Below are 22,187 nucleotides of genomic sequence, written 5' to 3'. Positions count from 1 at the left end.
TTATTTTGGTACATAACTTTTTGGATCATAAAAATAAAATAAAATATTTGTTAAAGCTATGAGATTTCCACAATCCATTTTGCATTTCTAGTGTATTTTTTTCTGGATTCGATTGTGTGTATATTTTTCCATCACTTTTTTTCAAATCAAATCCTTGATTTTTTTTGATGAAACACTACCAAATCTTTGTTTCCCATGTTTGTTAGTAAGTTATTGTAGATTCCATGATATTGGTGAGAAAGATGGGAGAAATTATTTGGAAATATAGAGGCTCACATGGCTTTTAATAGTTTCAAATGTATATGAAGGAGCTTCGGATGACACTCAATGTTTATTAGATGAGCTTGAATGTGAACACAATTTTTATAAGGTAGTATTCAATCTACGTGGTCATGTGCTTGATGTAGAGAAAAGTGTTAATCATAAATGTGAAAAAGAGCACGAGAAACAAAAAGAAATAAGTTAGATAAAGTATGGATGAAACAAGCAATAGGGCAACAATATTCTTGACACTTTTTCTTCCTCCATATTGTTATGGAAGTGAGTTTGAGATTTTGACTATGATAACATCACTCACTCCTTTTTGAGATACATGAAGGATTGTTGATTAATGTAAAATAGACTTTTATGCTCGACCCCAGCAAAATTTGGCATGATAATATAGTATTGCAATATAGAGTTATTTCTTTGGTGAGGAGTCTCAGGATGTGGTGCATCTTACTGTTGCTGCTCCTTTTTCTTGGGAGACTTTGCAACCTCATTTTGTGGCTCCCTTGCAACCTGCTACGGTTTCACAACAACCTGCGGAAGCTACCGAAGATGCTCCTGATGCGGTTCTTGTCTAACCCTTTGCAGCTCCTCAGCAGCCTATTGTTGTTTCTACCGGTTATAATCCTGTGGACCCCTTTTCGAATGATCTCTAGCTCAATAATCCTAATGATTGTATTCCCTAGATGGTGGTTTGCCGTAGGTGGAAGGGGAAGCCCTCTCCCCTTTCCCAATTGTTGTGACCTTTTCACCCATCGCCCCATTGCAAATGGGGACCCCCTTCTTTTTTGGCCCCTTCGGTCTTTTGGCTTTGTTTTTTTGGTCTTCTCGCAACATTCTCTCCAGTCTCTTCACTTTGTAGGTGTTTAGGGAATTGAATTGATTAAGCCTGGTTTTCGTTTGGGTGAATTTGGTTAAGTCTAGGATTTGTTTTGTTAATTTTAGGGTTTTTGCCTTCAGTCCTAGATTTTAGGGTATTGGAAAAACTATACTTAGAACTGGAATCAGGACTCTTCAAGGAACCTCCCAGTAAAATTTGAACAAATTCTGAGCACTTACTATTTTTAGTAAGTTTCTATTTTTAGTAAGTGCTTTTTTCACCTATTTTGCCCAAACCTTGACATTTTGAAACACTTACTATTTGAAAAAATCTATTTTTGGTAGGTTCTTCACAGGAAAACACTGAAAACTAAACATCCCTGAAGATGCTGAAGATTGAATGCTCCTGAAGATCATTTCTAAATCCAGAAGATTCAGAAGGCAGACAAGTTGGATCAAAATAATGGTTAAGTTTGGAACTCCTATTCCAGAAGAGGAAAGCATGCAAAATCATCCAAGTCTAGAAATTCACATCAATCCACCAATGTCATCCTGATCCAAAAATGGCCTAAAATATGACAAAGTTTGAAAATTTGAAAGATCTTCCCAAATCCAGAATTTGCATTATGATTCCTAGGGACCTGAAACCACTCTCAAACATCCTGACAATATATATGAAATATAACTTAAAGTATTGCCACTTATACTTAAATGTTATATTTCATATATATATTTTGATAAAGGAAAATTCCTCCATGGTCAAAATTCCTTCCTCCTAGCAAAAATCTGCCCAAAGCCAGGTGAGGGCACCAAAATGGACTCTCCAAGGAGAGGTGGAAAAAGTATAAATTCCATGCCTCATGTAAAATTCTGCCCTAGCACCCGGGAGGGCGCCAAATAGAAAGAGTCAAGGAAGGATGGAAAAGTTCAAAATTCCTCCTCCATGAAGAATTTCCGCCCTAAGACAAGAAAGGGCACTATTATGAGGTATGCAGGGAGAGATGAAGAAGTGCATGAATCCTTCACCAATGCAAAACTTCGCCCAACACTCAGGTAGGGCGCTAAAATGAATGATGCATGGAAAAGACTAAAAATTTATTCCTCATTAAACAAGTGAAGAATTGTGCCTTGACCAAGGAAAGGATGTTGAAATGGCTAAGTCGGGAAAAAAATCAAGGATGAAATGATGAATTCCACCATGAAGAGTGAATTCCACAACTAAGTTGGAAAACTGAAATTTTTTTCTTAGGCACGCAAAAATCCAGGGATTAAGGGTGAATGCTTCAAGATGAAATTTCCTCCATCAAGGTCAAAATTCCATGCCTAGTTAGGAAGTTGAAAAGAAATTTTCTAAGGCGTGGAAATAATGAAATTCCTTCACCAAACTGGATTCCACGTTCAAGTCTAAGAATGGAGGGAAATTTGTCTAAGGCATGAAAATCAAAGGGTCAAGGAGGAATGAAAAGCACAAATCCCCTCGCGAAAAAATTTGAAAAATCTATTTTTAGACACCAAATCTTGTTCGAATTTCAATGTTTTGCAGATTTGGAATCGCGAGAGAATTCTCTCCTTCTTGGACCCGAGTCCTAAATTTTAGGAAAATTCCTAAAAAATAGGAATTGTGGAAAATTGATGGAAAAGCTCCCCGTGGACATGATGAATTTAAAGAGCACAAAAAAAATTCCTTCCTCAAAGAACAAATTTCTAGAATTTCTTCTCTTGTTCCAAAATGTGCCCAAGGTTGGAAGCAAAACGTAAAAATCAAGGCCATAGTTCTTGGAAATCATGAAAATTGGGTAAGGCATGAAGAATTTCCTTCCTCAGGGGTAAGGAACAAATTTCTTTCCAATGGAGAACACAACATGAATTCCACACTGAGATGAATTGAAGGTGGAAAAAACAATTTCTAAGGCAAGGAAGAAATCAAGGATGAATTGAACAAGAAATTTCCCCCTAGGTAAAAATTTGAAAAATCCATTCTCGAGCATCAAGAATCATCCGAATTTGAAAATGATGGTAGACTTGGAGTCATGAGGGAATTTTCTCTCTCCTGGACCGTGGAACCCTAATTTGTGGAAAATTCCTAAAAAATCAGAGATGGTGGAAAATCATTAAAAATCTCCTCCAGAGCAAGGAAAGTTCGAGAAACTTCAAGAAAATTCTTTATGGATCAAATTCTTCTCTCCTGAAGTTTTCTCTCTCCAAGGTTTTCTCGCCAAGTGGCAGCCAAGTCAATGCACATTGAATTAATGAAGCATCTCTTGGCATGCAACCATCACATTTATGGCATTATGGCAGATTCCTTTTGCATGCAGCCGTCACGTTTAGGGGATGGTGCATTTATGGCATCAAGGGCGATTTTTGCATGAGGGTACATTCATTGCATAGTGGACACTTTTTGAATGTAATGGTTAATTAATGCTTTATGGGTGCCATGTTTGGAAGGATTTTAATTAATTGTATATGGGCTTTATGGGGTATTTATTGTTGATTCCCACCTTGTTGTATCTTGAGTGGGGAATCTTCTGGGGTGAAACCCTAATTAGGGTTTTATATGTAATCATGGCCTGAGGTCTATATAAAGGGGTGACACCCCTCATTTGTAATAGGAGAGAGACTTGTATGAAATTGTTGCGATAATTTTTGAGATAATAACAGTGGAACATTGTTCTCTAATGGTGTCCACTTAAATTAGTTTTTTAAAGCTTGCATGGATTCACCTTCCTCACTTAAGTTAGACATAGTAAAGTGCTTTGATTTCAATGGAGAATGTAATGATGTCTAATGAATTTCCATGGTTCATACTTTTTGCATCTTACTGATTGTAAGTTGTAGTGTAAAGTTAGTCTGAGCCCCCTAAATTTGTGCCATGATGAATTTGAACAGAATTCATAGATTGACTTCTTCTATCATTTTTGCTAGGGCTTTCGATCACCAAAATTTCACCACTTGATCTCCAAAAACTTACTTTGCACGTAATGCACTCAACAGATTTAGAAAGCCTTTGATTGCACTTTGAGCTCATGAATGCACAAATGAAAGCAAGGTAAACAAAATGAGCTTTCATTTCCTTATTTATTTGATAAGTTGTTCAGTGCACTTTTACAACGGTTAAGTTGTACGACCTTAAACGATAATATCTTATAATTTACTGGTGTTACTTCCTTACCGGTAACAATACAACCTTTAACACCTATACTCTTAATAATTCACTAATGAAGAATTACAAACAATATGCCAACTTTTCTGCATCTAAGTAATGCAAATAAGAATTACCTCACTTTGGTTTCGAGGAATCAGCCATGATTTAACCTTTTTGTTTTAAAAGGCTCCCCTTGAGCATCGGTCTGGTAAGAAATGATAGGCAAGAGTAATATTTCAGTACTCATTAATGCAACTGGGTATAATAAATACTATAGGTACACTTAGATATTTAGTAAACTTACCATAGTGCGAAAAGATTTGATACACAAGGGAGCTTATAGCGCTTCTTAATGCAGATAGTCGTATGTATAGTAAACAACTTCACTGCTTTCTAATGCAGTTTGGCATTCATACAAGAACATACATTTTCATTGGACGGTACAATAGCAACACGAATGTTCATAATACATACAAAACATAGAAGCTAAAGCTGATGAGGGAGGTAGCAGCCTATTGTCTATCTCATCTTTTCCACATAAGGGTAAGATTTTCGGTTTATACAATGCTACAATAAAACTAGAAGGGAACAATCTACATCTAAATTAAAATAAGGCCTTTAACCTCAGGATGAGGTAGGGTTCTGGCCGATACAATCAAACATGCCTATGGAGAAGTATTGACTATTTGGTATTTCATATAATATTCGTGTGTGAAAAAGGGCATCATATGTTAATCATTTGCAACTTAATGGCAGATACCAGTTAATAAAGGCCAAGTATGGGCTACTTCTCTTGTGTAAACAACATTGAGACTGTGTCAAATATGAACTATTCGACTGTTGTACTTGTGAGAGAGGGCACAAGTATGACTCTGTATTAAATTAATCTAGGGTTTTGACAAAAGATAGGTTACACCATAAGAGTATAAGTCACCTCAAGTTTGTAGACCAGCATGTGAAATTGAGTCCAAACATAAATGACAGCCAATGAGCCTCATAGAGTTAGAATGCAGTAGTATAGAGACAGACATGAGGACTTGGTTATTCTTAGGAATTCAATCCAACCAAGCAAGATGATGAACAATTGACTTCATGAATTAGAGTGTTTACAATGACATAGAATCCCTCAGTCAAGGTGATGTTACTTCTGTAAGCATCAACCTGTTTGTTAATCCAGATACACAATCTAGTCAAAGATCGTACTAGTTAGGGGTAGCCTATAGTGTATGTCTGACTAGGGATTTGTGTAGGATTACCCTCCAGTTCAAATGGCATGAGTTAGACTTTTTGTTACCTCCCTGCGAAGGGTCGGGCCAATCCAATTGGATATGGCACAGGGGACTAGTAAGTTCGTGGTTGGGCAGAAAAGTGCCCTGATGATACTTTCCCTCCTCATTGGTCTGTTGATAAAGTTATGAAAGTTCAAAATATTGGCATCTGGAAAAATGTATATTCTAAACCTCTCTTGTCATTTAAATTGATATGTTAAAGTTTACATTTATATCTACTATTTTTGCTCATAGCATAGATCTATGTTTAATTCCAGATTTCAGTTAAGAACAAGTTTCCTTTCAGTTATTTGATGTTCAAAAAAATAAAAAACAGTAGTTTTTCCCTCTTTCTTTGGCTACAAAGATGTAAAAGTTGTTATTTCAAATTTGCATAGATTGTTTCATGTTACATAAATATACGTATGCATATATGCATATATGTATATGTATGTATGTGATATATTCCTATATAATCCATTCAATTTTTTTTTAAGGTGGGTTGGGGTTCACTTTGGGTTTGTCCATACAAAAAAATATAAAAATAAAAAATAAAAAATAAAAAATATATACATATATGCAGCAGCATATAAATTCATAATACACCATTGTCAAGTGTCAACTATGCTAATAGACTAAAAGTAAAGTAACATAGCAAAATGCCAAAATACACCACCATTTCAATGTTTAAGTTAAAAAATAATAATATCAACATTAACAATCAGCCATCACTGATCAAATATCATCAAAAGTCATCAAACATATCATCATCATCCTCTTGTGGTACTAGCAATCTCAGCCTCGGGAGCAACCTCATGATCACCAGCAATCTCAGCCTATTTTAGGGTTGGAGGGTCAAGTTGACCAAAATAGGCAAAAAGAAAACTTCAAATTTCTTTTTAAAATGTGTCAAATCACCCAAATTCGGCCTGGGTTCTACTGCTCGAATCAAAATTCGCTTGAAATTTGACAAAATTTGCCCCGGGTCCTTCTCAGCGAACCCACAGGGCAAAACACAAACCCTGGAACAATTTTTAGAGAATTTTGTGCGAACCAAAATTTGGAGAGAATCAAACCAAGACGTAGGGATTTTGTAGATGAATCTGGTAACTTAGTGTGTGTGTGTGTATATATATATCCAAAAGATAATCAATAAGAACTCAATTTATATATATTATTAAAAATTATTAAGCTCAAGAAAACAACATGCATGCAACTCACAAAGATGATAAAAGGATAAGATCAACAACATACTAACTAACAAGCCAAGCAAGTTTGATCTCTTCCGAAGTCTACAATCCTCTCCTTGATGATTCTCTCCTCCCTCTTGAGGGCTTAGCTTATCCTGCATCCACTTGGTTACATGAAAATTGTTAGACCAATATATAGCCAAAAGAATCTTAATAACAACTCAATTTATATATATTATTAAAAATTATTAAGCTCAAGAAAAACAACATACATGCAACTCACAAAGACGATAAAAGGATAAGATCGACAGCATGCTAACTAACAAGCCAAGCAAGTTTGGTCTCTTCCAAAGTTTGCAATCCTCTCCTTGATGATACTCTCCCTCCATCTTGAGGGCTTAACTTATCCTGCATCCACTTGGTTACATGAAAATAGTTAGACCAATCTTATCTTCTCATTAATCTCATATATATATATACAGTCATCCCTTAAAAATGATCATTCATGTCTAACTATCAATTTATACTTGAGACTACTCATCCACATATGGAAGTAATAAAATATCAATGTTTGACCATACATACAATCGCATCATTCAAAAATAAACCATTCTAGAAAGAGGGATGTAACAATGTGGTTCAGTAACCAGCATATGAAAGCTGTTACACCTGTTTAAAAAATCAGAATATAGCCTTCCACAAGCATGCAAAATTACCAGAGGGCCTCATGATGATGACAACCGAATACATGTCCAAATCCTCCCAGGTCTTGAGCTGATCGTGATCGCCAAAAACAATATTGCAGAAGCCCACAACAAGAATTCCAACAGCCCTAAAAATGTGTCTATGTTCTGTTTCACCTCTAAAGTGTAGAATTAGTTTTGTTTTGTTCAACTTTGGTCAATAATTTGGCAGTTACAGTCACTCCCATTTGTTGCAACATGGCCTAACATCAACATTTCTTTATGTACTTGGGCCTATACACCTACTTTCAAATATATTTTAAATATATCAAAACAAATTGGTCACATAAAAATAACAAGATTTTGATTTCAAAAAGGAAATCAAATCAGTGCAAATACCCTGTTAGGCATGTCTGCATAAACAATTTGTGAAAGTTTTCATATACTAAAAATAGGAATAGGTCCTTCAAATAAGATAATTATTGTTTCAAATGGACTTTCAACAATAAATTATCAGCTTTGAATAGCACACATATCACTTTAATTTCAAATGGACCTTCAACAATAAATTATCAGCTTTGAATAGCACACATATTGTTGAAATGTGGCGATTGATCAGCAAAGTACTGTACACTCAGCACGTATCCTAAAAAGGCCGACTTTGTTTGTTTCCCTAAAAATGCATGTTATAAGCAGCTGGGATGCTTAAGGCATTGTAAGGTTGATGTACTATTTTTGCTGGATAATAAGAAAGATTGGACGGCTGTGTATGGTGGACGTAACCCATTCTGGGTGAACCACGTTAAATCTCTGTGTTATCTGTGTCCTGTTTTATTTCTTTATCTTTTGTATTTAAATTTGCATATAATTGTTAGTTCATATTTGCTTCGGATCTGCTTGAAACCCTAACACATATCACTTTAACAATGAGGAAACTCTCAGAATTTTATCTCCATATTAGAGGCAAAATTCCTCACACAAGAAACTAGTCAAAATAGAAAATGATTATAAAACATACATCCTGATGTTCAGTTCTTTAGAAGTGGCAAAATTACCATTTGGATGAAGGCGGCAACAGGCATCAATCTAGGATTTGCAACATTGTAAAGTATCTTTAGTGTACGAATATGAAAGTCAACAAAACAATCGTGTCTCCTTTGATAGCATAAGTTCAATGACAAAACCAAGAACTAAATGATAAATATTCATATATAGTTCTAGTAGAGAATATTTTCAGTTGCTGTAAGTTGCTTAGTCTTATAAAAAGGCACAATCAGAACTCAAATCCTCAAGATGCAGATAGAAAGCAATTCTCAATAAATAAATTATCTTAAATTCTAAAAATTAACAAACATGTATAAGAATGCACCTAAACATTTACAAATTCAATTGCATAGCATTCTTCTAGGATAACATTGATAACCTAGGGCATTACTCCAATAAGATCGTTAACAACATCTTTGATACACAGAATTAAAACATCAGAAAACAATTATATATCAATAAATAAAGTGCACAGTACTAGAATTATTTTTTAAATGTTGAATTAAAAATGGTACTCACCTGTCTCCACCTTTGATTAATTCTTTCAGTAAGCAAAGAAAATCAGATTGGTTCGCTGGGATAAACCTCATCACTTGAAGATTCTGCTTGTTCAGCTCCTATAGCATTGGCTATGGAGGAAAAAATATTGGAATTAGTAGTTATCAAATGAATCTAATGACAGACAATTTATATTGATAGAGAAATCAGCATACCTAAAATATTTGAGTATTAGTGAGAGAATGCTTATGTATGATAATAGGAATGTGTGCTAACATTCTCACTCAATTAGCACTTCAATAAATAAATTATCTTAAATTCTAAAAAATAACAAACATGAACATAATAATGCACCTGAACATTTGCACTCCAATTGCATAGCATTCTTCTGGGGTAATATTGATGACCTGGGCATTACTCCAGTAAGATCATTAACAAAATCTTCAATACACAGATTTTAAACATCAGAAAACAACTAAATATCAACAAAAATAGTGCACACTGCTAGAATTTTGTTTTAAATATTGAATTAAAAATGGTGCTCACCCTTCTACACCTTTGACTAGTTCTTTCAATAAGCATAGAAAATCGGATTATGCTCTTGAATAAGCCTTGTCAATTGAGGATTCTGCTTGCTCAGCTCCTGTAGCATTGGTTATGCAAGAAAAAAAGTTAGAATCAGTCATTATCAAATAAAGCCAGTGACAAACAATTTATATTGATAAAGAAAACAGCATATCTACAGAATTCGAGTATAATGAGAGAAAGCTTATATATGAACTTAATAACAATGTGAGCTAACATTCTCACTCTACTAGCACTCTAACTACATAGTGTCAATTTACAAGCTATCCAAAAATCAACAATTTATTTTCTTAAAAACGAAATGATGTCATTTGAGAAATTCCAAAACCAACTTAAACACAGCTAAGTTTCTATCAAGATAGTATACTAATTTTAGGTTTGTGGACTTCTGCTAAACTTCTGGCAGAACAATCATAAAGATCGATACATTTACATCAGCATAATTTGAAAGACCATCATGCATTTACACCAACATTTTTCATTAATTTATTCCTGTAATAGTTCTGATCATATCGAAAAATTTTCGAAAATTTCGAAACATTTCCAAGGTTGAAAAAACATTATACTGATCTTTGTTGCAAAGCAATATCCCCAAGATTCATGACAGCTTTTTAGTCAAGCAATTCACTTTTACCAAGCCAATTCACTGCTTTTCTCAATGAGTAAGACAATGTACTTTAACCTCTCTTGACATTTTGATGAAATTAGCTAAAAGAATCTCATGGATAAAATCAACATTTGCCAATGCTCATGACCAGCTATTTCGAAAATTTCAAAACATTTCCAAGGTTGAAAAAACATTGTACTGATCTTTGTTGCGAAGCAATATCCCCAAGATTCATGACAGCTTTTTAGTCAAGCAATTCACTTTTACCAAGCCAATTCACTGCTTTTCTCAATGAGTAAGACAATGTTCTTTAACCTCTCTTGACATTTTGATGAAATTAGCTAAAAGAATCTCATAGATAAAATCAAATAGATAAAATCAACATTTGCCAATGCTCATGACCAGCTATTACAGTCAAGCAATTAACTTCTACCAAGCCCATCCACGAATTTTAATGAAGACAACACACTTTTTAAACATATTGACATTCTAATGAAATTAACCAAAGGATTTCATAGATAAAAAAAGAGATCTCACGAGTTCTATAGCATTGCTATAAAACCACTTCCAATCCTTCAAACTACACTACCCAAAAATATGCGATTTAGAGCAAGACAATGCATAGAAACAATCCTTCTCTAAATTTACAATTTTATCTGAAAGTAAGATATTACAGAAAAAAAAATTCATTAACTAGACATCGGTAACTGGATTTTATCATGTGTGTGATTTATTTAAGACTACTCACATTCAACATTTGAAAATAATATCAAATAATATCAAGGGAGGAATTTTATGTTCCTCTTGTACATCGTCATTATCTGCACGACCCAATACAAACCCCAACAGGGCATTCAAAGCATTTATATCCCATTTCTTTCTATATTACACACAAAGATCACTGGTGATAGCTTTGGTGCAATCGATTTCTCAAACTCTCAATCTTACTATCCTACAAACATAAGATACTATAGGATAAACCAAGTTCAAAGAATATAATTTCAACCCTTTCCTTAATATTAGTTCCAAGGATAAACCAAGTTAAAAAGAGTTTAATTCCAACCCTTCCCTTCATATTGATTTCAAATACAAAAAAGATGTGACATTCTCAAGCATTAACATACACAATTTGCAAAAATCAATTTTACTGTTTATTAAGTTTACATATACGAATTTTAGTAATCATTCTTGAATGTTAATATACATATTTTATAAAAGATATTCAAATTGCAGTTTGAGATCTAAATTTACTAGAATCATTGCATATATGCTAAATTAATTTTTAAGTTGTCTAACAAAAATATATTTAATGACAACTTTAAAGTTTAAATTAATTATTTATTAAATGACTTAATGATAATATATTTAATATTTTAAAATAAAATCACTTTTTGGAGTTATAAAGATACATCAAATTAAAAAGTGTTTTTTAATTCTTACTTTCCAGAAGTTTCCCAAGCAAGTTATAAAAAGGGATTGGGGTCTCTTTTGGACATATACAGAAGAAAATTGATTCATTGTTTCTCTGCGGATATTTCTGATTTGTGCTTGAGGCCAAACTTAGCCAGCTGGACGGAAACCCTAAAGGACTGAAGCTGAGGACGAAAACCCTCATGCTTCTTGGAGCAATTCCATTCAGGGATTGACAGTGTACTGAAGGTTGGGTGAGGACAGAAGCCCTCGTTTAGTGGGGCCAAAAATTTATTTAGGTTTGCATAAATTATTGCCAGCTCAGTTTGAGTATTTGTTTGGTAGCGAACTTTTGATTTCGTTGTGGCAGCTATTGTCTTTCTTGTCTGATTCGAAGGAATGGAGGCAAATAAATAGAGACAAATTGTTTGTAGAAAAGTCGTAAGTTTAAGAGGTCGGGCCCTAAATATTCACAAAAGACAAAATTCATATGACAAGAGAAAATAAAGGAGCCCGCTGGAAAAGAATGCGAGTGTGATTTGTGCTCACGTGGTGATGAAAGAGACAAACTGCTGGGAGACAAAACTCCTAATTTGACCTGCTGATAAAAGACAAATTCTGGAAAAGACGAACTCAAACCAGCTTTCAGAAACAAATCGCAGAGGGTTAAGAAAGAAGGGAACTTAAAAGACAGGTCACGTAAGACAATCTGAATAAGACAAAAGTGAGCACTCAGATACTTGACAAATTAAAGAAGGCAGGTCTCAGAAAAGACAAACAGAGTAAAAACAAAGGGTTGTGGCTAATATATGGTGGCATCAGTAATAAGGGAAGTTGTGAAGATTGGTTCCCGATGTGTGAGGCTCCTTAGTTGTTTTATTTTAGACCTCATTGAGCTTGCTGGGTTTACTTCAGTCTTATTACCATACCTGGAAGTGCCTATTGGTTGATTAATTTCATGGTTGGAGTTTAACTGAAGGTCTGTCCTGCATGTTATGTTGCTATAGCAATCCAATAGACTATCATTTCTGAGTTTCAAGGCATTCTGAATCTGTTTCCAGTCATTACAGTAGTGAATCTTGCTGGTGGAAACAAGTTTCTGGATCTGAACATGCTTGAAGAGTTTTTGTGTATTTGGGTAGTCTCAGGGACCTTATTGCTGCCATTGGACTCCTGCAAAAAACAATGAAATGTTCATTTTAACATTGCTCTGTTGACTGTCATTAGTATGTACCTGCTGCTACAGAATTGAGAGGCCTGGTGTTACTTCTTTTTAAGATTCAAGTGGTTCATGATGACTGATATGTAAGGTTGGAGCGCTGCAACTCCATTTGCAGGTTATTGCAAATTATTTCTGAGCAATTGGATGGTGTTTTATTCAACCTAGGAGTGACAAAATAACAAATTGCTGTCCCAGAAAGGTTCTTCCTTGTTCTGAACAAGTTTCATTGCTGCTGTTACAAACTGGTCATAGTAGAGATTATCTACAGGTCTGAAATATTCAGGAAGGTGTATAAGGTACTTTGGTACTTTGAATTTGGAAACTATGAATGAATAATTCATTACTCTTACCTTCAAGCTTGTTATTGTTAAAATAATATTAATATTTTTTATAATGGTCATCTTTTATTTTGAGTTGTCATCTTAGTTGTCGATTTATTTAGCTTGTTAAGTTAGCTTTTTATTATTTAGCCTTTTAAGTTATATTTAACTTTTTAAGCTTTTTAGCTTATTTGATTTCACTTTAATGATTAGTTCTATTTATAGAACATCGTCTTGTAATTTTGAAAGTAGGGTTTTTTTATCTTCTTTTTATCTTTCTGGACAGATTTTTCTTTTTGCATGTTGAAAATTTTCCTAGGTTTCTGCAATTTTTGACTAGGGTTTCAACCCTTCAATTCAAGTTGAAATTTTATTTTGTTTGCAGATTCTTGGTGGGTTTTTAGAGACCTCAACTAGGTCGTTGTCAAATTTTTTTAGGTGCATCATTTTTCATACCTCGATTTTTGAGCCGTAGTTTTAAGTTTGCAGAAAATTTTAATTTTTTCCAAACCTCGAAATTTGCCTCAGATTTTGTGCCTGAATTCTCCTTCAAGGTTTCAATTTTTTTAGCAGGTGCTTCTATTCTGATTTTTGAATCAGATTCTTCTGTCTTATGCTTTCACTAGGTTGACCTCGTTCAACCACCACTCGTTCAACCACCATTTTCGTGATGGCATCTTTGACCAACAACATGTTGGAACACAATCAAAAGTTCAACAGCTGCCACAACACCTGGAAACAGTGCATATTCACGATATCTGAATACCATTACCTTTGATGTATGAAAAACCTTTATGCAATCACATGCAATAAACTTAACTTCATTGGGCAAGAAAAAAATCTTTACTAGTGAAAATAAAAAAAAATTAAGGGCAAGCAGGGTAGGACATTACAATATAAAATTCCTATATTTTGTTTGAAGATAATATAGAAGTTAGCATTGTAAATGCATTAGAATCACTAAATCTAAGATCTCTTAAATGAGTTGATTCACACAAATAAACATTTGCAATTCAATATGAAAAATATTGATAGAAAGACTACAATGTAAATAAGATGATAGAAATACAATAGGTTTCATATTGAAAATACTCTCACACATAAAGAGTAGCACATGCAAAAATAAGGAATGTCCCTCAGCAAATCTGCCTAAGCAAGAATTGTGAATGCAAAAATGTTAAGTTAAGCGACAACCTCAAATAACTAATAATATCTTAAAACAACATTTATCATGTTTACCTATTTTATCAATACTAAAAAGAGCCAATTTTGTATCTTAATTAAAACAACACCTAATATCCTAATAGAATAAGATAATCCTCCTTATGTTTTCTAATGAATGCCATCTACAAAAGTGGATATTTCAATTTTGTATCTTAATTCAAACAGCACCTAACATCCTCATAGAATAAGATCATCTTCCTTATGTTTTCTAGTGAATGCCATCTACAAAAGAGGATATTTTATTTGTAAATACCTAAATTCCTTTAATGTTACTGCCGATGCTTAAAAGCATCCCATATAGCTCTAACTCTTGGTCAACTTCAAATTTATATATTTGTTCCTTCTAAAATCAATATGAAACTCCCAGAACTTTGCATGTTTTACTATATACCATATTGTGAACATCAAAAATGTTTAGTTTTACTAATTCATGATGCAGATAAAGTCAATAATGCACCAACATACTTTGAACTTGATGGATATTTACATCTGAAAGAAGCTTAATATAGAGAAGTAAAGTGGCGTAGAAAACTAAATGTGGATGATCACATAAGAAATTGAGCCCCAACTCCAATACCTACAGCATCAAAATTGGTTTCACCCTATTAAAAAGAAATCAGGTTAAAGTATGTAAATTTAATACATAAGGTTTCATGAATTTCAATATAGATCTACTTGTGGGAAAAAACACAATGGCAACATATTCGGGCCTCCAAAGGAAATTACTGGCAGAGATGGCATGGCTGCAGATGCTGGAACAGTAGCATTTGCAACTTACCTAGTTAATTAGAAGTTGGTAGATATGCTACACTAAAGACACTTCTGCCATCTCTACAATTCACTGAGCATATATGCTATTACAATAAAAGGAAATAACATTACATATAAAATATAAAATAAAATGACTCAATTTTCTGTAAACCAAAATGTACAAGTATTCTACAACATAAGTAGGAAACAACTGTATCTCTACCACAGCTGCCGCTACCCATATAGGGAATCTGTTGAATAATGTGTGAAAGTTGTTTGCCAACAACATTAGCATCTTTCTTGAATCTTACAATAGAGTATCTAAAACCATTGGTATATTGTGTCAAAAGTTGTATATGGTACAATTCATGGTATGATTGTAGAAAGTATACTTGATTTGTCATATTCTCTTGTAGACAGCAGGCAATGATTAGAAACATTAAACAATTCATATACATAAATATATATATTTTCAATACATAAATTATTTTTACTGCTTAAAATACGTTTTATTTTAACTAGTGGGAGTAATGAAAGGACGCGTCCATTCCCAAGCCACCTTCGGAATAGACGCCATGTTTCAAGGGGAATCACGTGGTTTCAAAGAGGTATAAACCCATACCCCAAGGAAACATGGAAAAGGAGGTGACAAGGAGAGAAGGGCAAGGAGAAGCATCCAACAGGTAACTTCATTACTCAGTAATAATATTTATTTCAGTTTTCATAATTTATGATGCCTAGACAACCATGAGGACTGTCTTGGGAATGCATCAATCAGCAGACGATGTGAAAGGGCTAGGTGCTGGTTCTTCCCAGCAATGAAGGACCAACGCCTAGTAAGCATCCCTCCCCATCGCCAACAGGTTGGTATGCCCCTAGGCCAATCCGCTTAAATGTCGAAATGATGAAGTAGTCTTTGTGCAAGTTGTATTAAATCTGCTTTCATTCCTCATATAACAGTAATGAATATAATTTAACTAGTGGCTTAGATTAATTGCTAAATCAGTTCCATGCCTAAAAAATGTCTTGCCAAATGAACTAAGCACATTTGTAATGTACAAAAGGATAAAATGAACTTAATCTTCACGCCAGATAGGTAACCTACAATATCAGGTTTAGTATGCTGCATTAAATACACTTTAGTGACAGATAAAAGAATAAAAATAATTCATTCATTCTCAGACACAACTAATAAGTAAAGAAAAGGAATGCTAATTAATGATAGCCATGTTTCTGCAACTAGACACAAATATAATGAATTAATCCCTACAAATTTATATATAATGGATAAATGTTAACCAAGTAATATAGTCATGAATCTATATTTTCTGTATGCATTTGTTATCTTTCTAATATCCTCTATTTGTTAGTACATTCAAGATAATGAGTGCAAGCCAGGGGTATGCTGGGCCCATCCTCAGGTGGCCCTATTAGCCCTAAGAGACGGGATGGGTCTGGATGCTGCAATAATTATGTCACTGATCTAATATTACTACTGACATATAAAATAAAATATTTAAATGTTGCAGGAAACCGTAATTTCCTTTTGTGGCCCTAAATCCAACCTCCGTAATTTCCTTTTGTGGCCCTAAATCCAACCTTTGGTGGATAGATCAGGCCCTAATTATTAGAAAGGCGAGGCAGGTACAACAAAGGTTCATTACAAAATTCTAAGGTTAGTTAACAATTGTAAGTCAATTACAAAACAAATTAAACAAAGATAAAAGTGAAGTTTTAATATAAAGCTAGTAAAATAATAACAAACATATCATTAGGAAAAAGACTAAACAAAAACTGACAAATCAAAACATTACATAAAAACTTAATTAATCGACCAACTTACAAAAGACGGTTCTCAGTACAACTGAAAAAAAAGGGAATTTTCAACCCATTCAAATGCAGGGTTACTCAATATCCCATAAGAGCCTTAAACATGATTAAAGATTTAAGGTGCTTAAATTAGCACCACAAAATAAAACAACCCATAACTAAAAGACAAAATACAACACCGAAATTACAACACTCACTAGACATAAGTTTTACTTGCAATTTGACAATACCAAGAACATTATGATATCGACATTGCAGATTTTGACAAGAACTTGCAAAGCTGGAAGCTATATTGGAGATTGTTCGCTGCAAGAATAGTTGTTGAAGCAAGCTAAAATACACAATAAGAAATGAGTATCCAAGAATCTAGAACTCTCAAATAGATACATATAAAGTAACATGCAAATTCATATCAAAGCCAATTTAAGCTAGGTATTGGAGCTTTAATTTGAAAAGGCCTAACTAAACTAATTATGGGAAAAGATCAAATGTAGCCACATTAGGGCCTCTAAAGAGAAGTGCCAGCAGAAATGGAGTAGCAACAAGTAATGAAACAATAGCATTTATAGCTTTCCTATAAAAATGGAAGTTAATAGATATGATACAACAAAAGAAACTCATGCCATCTTTGAGTTGCACTAAACATATGTATTATTTAATATAAAAGAAAATGATATTACAAGTAAAAATAAAGATAAATGATTCATTTTTTTTTTGACAAAACAATGTACTTAGAAAGTATAAGTATTTCACAACATGCTTTGGGTTTTTGTATGTTGTCCTCATAGTAGGAGCAATTATATCTCTACCCCAACTACTGCTATCCATATAGGGAATATATTGAACAATGTGTTCAAGTTAATTCCTACAAGTAGATTGGAAGCTCCTTGCCAACTATTAGAATAATTAATTCTTTTAATCAGTTATCTTTTTAGTTGTTCTATTAATGATAATTTAGTTAGTCATTTAGCTTTTTAGTTCATTTAGTCTTTTAAGTGCAACTATTGCTTCTTTTATAATAATGCATAGTTTGCTTTTTAGCTTTATTTAGTGTTTTAAACTTTTTAGTTTCTTGATGAAGCTTTAGATTATCCATTCATTCTTTTTAGAACGTCGTTAGAACGTCATCTTGTAATTCTTTTATATATGTTGTATATTTATAATTAATTCATCCAATTATTTTTCATAATAATATCAAAGCGGGTTTGGGTTTGACTCCCTCACAAGAGAACCCAAGATTTTGGGAGAGTTCCAGATGGAATATTGGAAAATTTGTAATTCTAAAAAAATTTCATATTCGAATCTTTTTATTGAGATTTTTCAAATCACAAGCTAGGGGTTTTTCAGAGAATTTCTTTTTGATGGGTTTGGTGGTTTGTGGCGTTTCTAGAAAATCGCGGATTTATAGAAAAAAAAAAATCGTGATTCATATTCGCGACAGTTTTAGTTCGTTTACGCGGATTTTTTTAGGGCCTGTGTGCAAATTTTCAGCCACGATTTTTGCAGGTTTTTTTCTTGCAAGTATATCGCGATATTTTTCTAAAGGATTTCACACCATTTTTCGCGACATCTCTAGGTGGATTTTTTTTTATTTCGGCGTCATATGTTTTCTTCCTTCCGTGTCGGTGCAAGTCACGGTTTTTTTAAATACTGCGAATCGCGTTAATATGATGGATCATGTTCGTTCCTGGATTTTTTTTATTCCCACGATTTATCTACGTTTTGTTTCGCACGACATCCCGCGCGATTTTCGCCCACATTTTTTCTACGAACTCCTGTGGTGGCAGTGGCGGACTTCATCTTTTGCCTACGAATTCAAGCTTTCCCGTTTTTGGGGGGTCTAATTTCCGCAACAGACAGCGCGATTTTCAAATGGCAGCAGGTTTTGATTCTTCCAAAAATTGAGTTTTGTTTTCCAACTGCAGCTCATTTTTTTTGGCGGTTTTCTCATTCCCAACCTGTTTCGTATTTTACACGATTTTCAGTGGTATTTTTAGCGACATTATTTTTTTGCAACAGGGGTTTCTATTGCAACTGGGGCACGTTTTCGAGTGTTTTCGGCTCTCTTTTAAACCCAACCTAGGGTTTCTGATTTGCCCTATTTTTTGACGTTAATTTTTTGCAAAATATTTTTCTAATTTTTTTTTCAGAAAAATCCCAATAGTGCGCAGCACTTTGATGCCACCAGAGTTGTCTTTCAAGAATTTTATTGGAACCTGAATTTTGTTTTTTTGCAAACCCTGGTAATACAAAGAAAACATACACAAAAAGCAATACAGTAAAGACTTCATTATATGGGCACAAAAGGAACATGAAAGGCTTTTGGTCAAAAAATATGCTAAAGAGAGGATAGGGAAATAAATCCACAACTTCCTTTCATCTGTAAACAAAAGCAAAGTTGCATGGACATGGATACGATATCAGATATTAAGATCTCCAATATGGATATGGCTCCATATCTATTCATAAAAAACACATACACACATTTTTAACACAATTTTCTAAGTTATTTGGAGATTTTCATTATTTCAAAAGCAATATAGACACATAATTGCTACATAAATAAAAAATAGTAGAGTTGCATTGGAAGATAACCCAAAAAATGGGTCACTGAAATAGAAAAACACTTCATTTGTCTTTATCATTTAGTGTAGGTTTTGTTAATACCAATTTTTTTTAACAAAAATGCATGAGTGAAGTTTTTTAAAGTTAAATTTAAGAAGATTTACATCAAATTTTTTTAAAAATCGTATCTAACATGGTTGTAAATCATGAGATTTTGGACATGCTTGGGTACAATATTCAATGTGTATTCGGGAACGGATACGGGGATACACGTGCCCAAGAAGAAACAAAGGAGTTTCCGACTACTATGAACAAAATGCTAACAAGATAAAATTATATTAAAAAATGCCAACAAATGTAATCAATTGACTGCTCATAAACTGCACACTGAGCATGGCTGCAAGAAACTTCTAAAAGGTGCGAAAAAAGGTGTCATATGGTTTAGAAGAATCTTCAACTTTGGTAATATAAAAAAAAAGAAAGTAGAGAAGGATACCTTGCGATCACTCAAGAAAGAGGAGAGTAAAATGTTAAAACTTAAAAGACATACAAAAATGATGGGTGATTGTAAACAACTATAAATAGGTACCTAAGCAAGCTTTATGCCAAGTCCCAAAGTTCTATTATTAAAAAATAGAGAGAAATAGGCAACATGTACCATTAGCTAGTCTACTTAGTAATTGATGAGGCTGATTATCTGTGCAACTCAGTGAGATAAAGTGGCTACCATAGTGAAACTTGAAGATGATTATGTTGATTAGATTGTTGTAAAACCTAAAGAGGTAGATATATGGGTGTAAGAACAAAATTATGGATTTGAGGTTTGAGAGCTCAGAGAAATCTTCTGAGACACGGATGGAGAAATAGGAACCGAAATAGGTTGAGACAGAAATAGTGCCACTGACTAATAATGAAAAGCCCAAACCTCTACTTATAGAAATGCAGACACTGACTGACCTACCAGAGGTCGAATCAAGCAAGGTGATCACTACAATCGGTAGTATGGATATTGTAAGAACAATTGGGTAGACATCTGGTACTTCTATAGCAGAATTCAGACCTAAAAATGTAACAGAGGTTTTATTGGATTGAATAAAGAAGATCACAGAATGTAATGCACAAGCCTATAAGGCTATTGATGATACAATTCCCATTCTTAAATTGATAGCACCAAAGTGCATTGTTGATAATAAGGATTCTTTAGGTCAACTAGACACATTGTCTAAGTTCATCACCGACAACATATTGACTGTTGATCAAATAAATAAGGATACATTCAAAGAAAGAATGATTAAGGAAAACGAGAAATTCTTTGAGGAAATTGTGAAGAAGAACAAAAAGAAAATGGATACCCTATTACTGGAACTTGGAGAAATAATTTTTGATTTCAAGAAACTGTATAGAGATTCCTATAAAACAAACATTCTAACAAAGGATCTAGACAAGGAAATCAGCAAAGCACAAGATGAGATAAACAATATTGTTGACAATTTGATAGGTACATCAGATTCATTTTTGGAGATAGAGAAGAAGATTGCAGAGCTAGAAGAGAAAATCAAGAAGTTTGAGAAGGACAAAGAGAGAATAAAGGATAAAGCAAAGGACTTGAAATGTAGACTTGGTCCCAAACTAGATTACCTCATTTCTTTGAGAAGAGAAATATCTGAGGCTCTAGTTCCCAAACTGAAGACACCAAAAGAGCAAATGCACATACTCACTGGTACAGTGCAGAGAACTCAAGAGGCAATAAAAGACAACAAAACATTCAGTAATGGTTTAAACTTGATTTTGACAGATATTTTTCAGATCGTAACCCACCGGTTACAAGAATCTAGGCAAGACTCCACTGATAGTGAATGACAACCTTTGTCATTGATGTCAAAGGGGGTGAACTCACAATAATGGTTCCCACTTTTTTGCCACTTTTGACACTGAGATGTACATTTTTAAAATAATCTTCAACTTCCGAGAACTATAACTTTTAAACTATTAAAAATTTGAAGATGATGTAAATTAGTGATTTCTAGCATTTTGTTTGTAGATTCTATATACATTTTTTTCAAATTTTTTTGAAAGATTTTTTTAAAAATTTTCCATCTCCCTCGAAAAGTAGTTTTTTACAACAAACTACATTTTTTAAGAGTGGTGTGCCTCCCGAAACGCATAAATTTTTTTCTATAAATGATAAAAACTCAATTCTTTCAATTTTTGGTTTGTAACATCAATATCCAGGGCTTGCATTTGGTTTTATAGTGATATGTTCAATATTTTTCATTTTATAAAGTTTTGAAGTCCGACTAGTCATAATTCAAACATAGGTTTACGTTTGAACACATAACTTGTTCTATATAAATCGAAATTCAATTTTTTTTTTTTTGTTAGAAAGAAGACATCAATATCAAGGGCATAGATATTTTTCAGAATTTTTTTGAATTAGTTTCTTATTTTTCCCAATGCGTTGAACAGAGAAGTTCATGTTCGGTGAAAAACCAATTTTTAATAAAATTAAAAAATCAAGAACATAATAAATTCAAAATATATCAAATTTATATTCGTTGGAAAGCTTGCTTCGAGTACTACCATCTAATTTTTTTGGGTTATCAAGATTATTTCATTCGTGCATTGAACCAGAGCTCCGAAGTCATTAATTCTTCAGAACTCTAAAATTTTTTGGGAGAAACTTCTAATTTTTGGGGTTCGAACGAACACGAGTTCGATCGGATTGGGTTCGCTCGAACCAAAAGGGGTTCGAGCGAACCCCCA

The 22,187-nt window shown here is 33.6% G+C and overlaps 1 long non-coding RNA gene across 1 annotated transcript; it reads right to left on the bottom strand.

The window, feature by feature from the left end:
* Positions 1 to 8,738: 8,738 nt before the first annotated feature.
* LOC131070647 (uncharacterized) lies at positions 8,739 to 14,869 on the bottom strand. The gene is made up of 4 exons (XR_009112360.2): positions 14,812 to 14,869; positions 9,458 to 9,554; positions 9,266 to 9,352; positions 8,739 to 9,042 (listed from the first exon to the last, which is right to left on the bottom strand). It is a non-coding gene; the product is annotated as an uncharacterized LOC131070647 (long non-coding RNA).
* Positions 14,870 to 22,187: the final 7,318 nt, after the last annotated feature.

Source organism: Cryptomeria japonica, chromosome 5, assembly GCF_030272615.1.
Source record: "Cryptomeria japonica chromosome 5, Sugi_1.0, whole genome shotgun sequence".
In the NCBI taxonomy this organism is placed as follows: Eukaryota; Viridiplantae; Streptophyta; class Pinopsida; order Cupressales; family Cupressaceae; genus Cryptomeria; species Cryptomeria japonica.
This window is presented reverse-complemented; position numbering and strand designations above follow the sequence as displayed.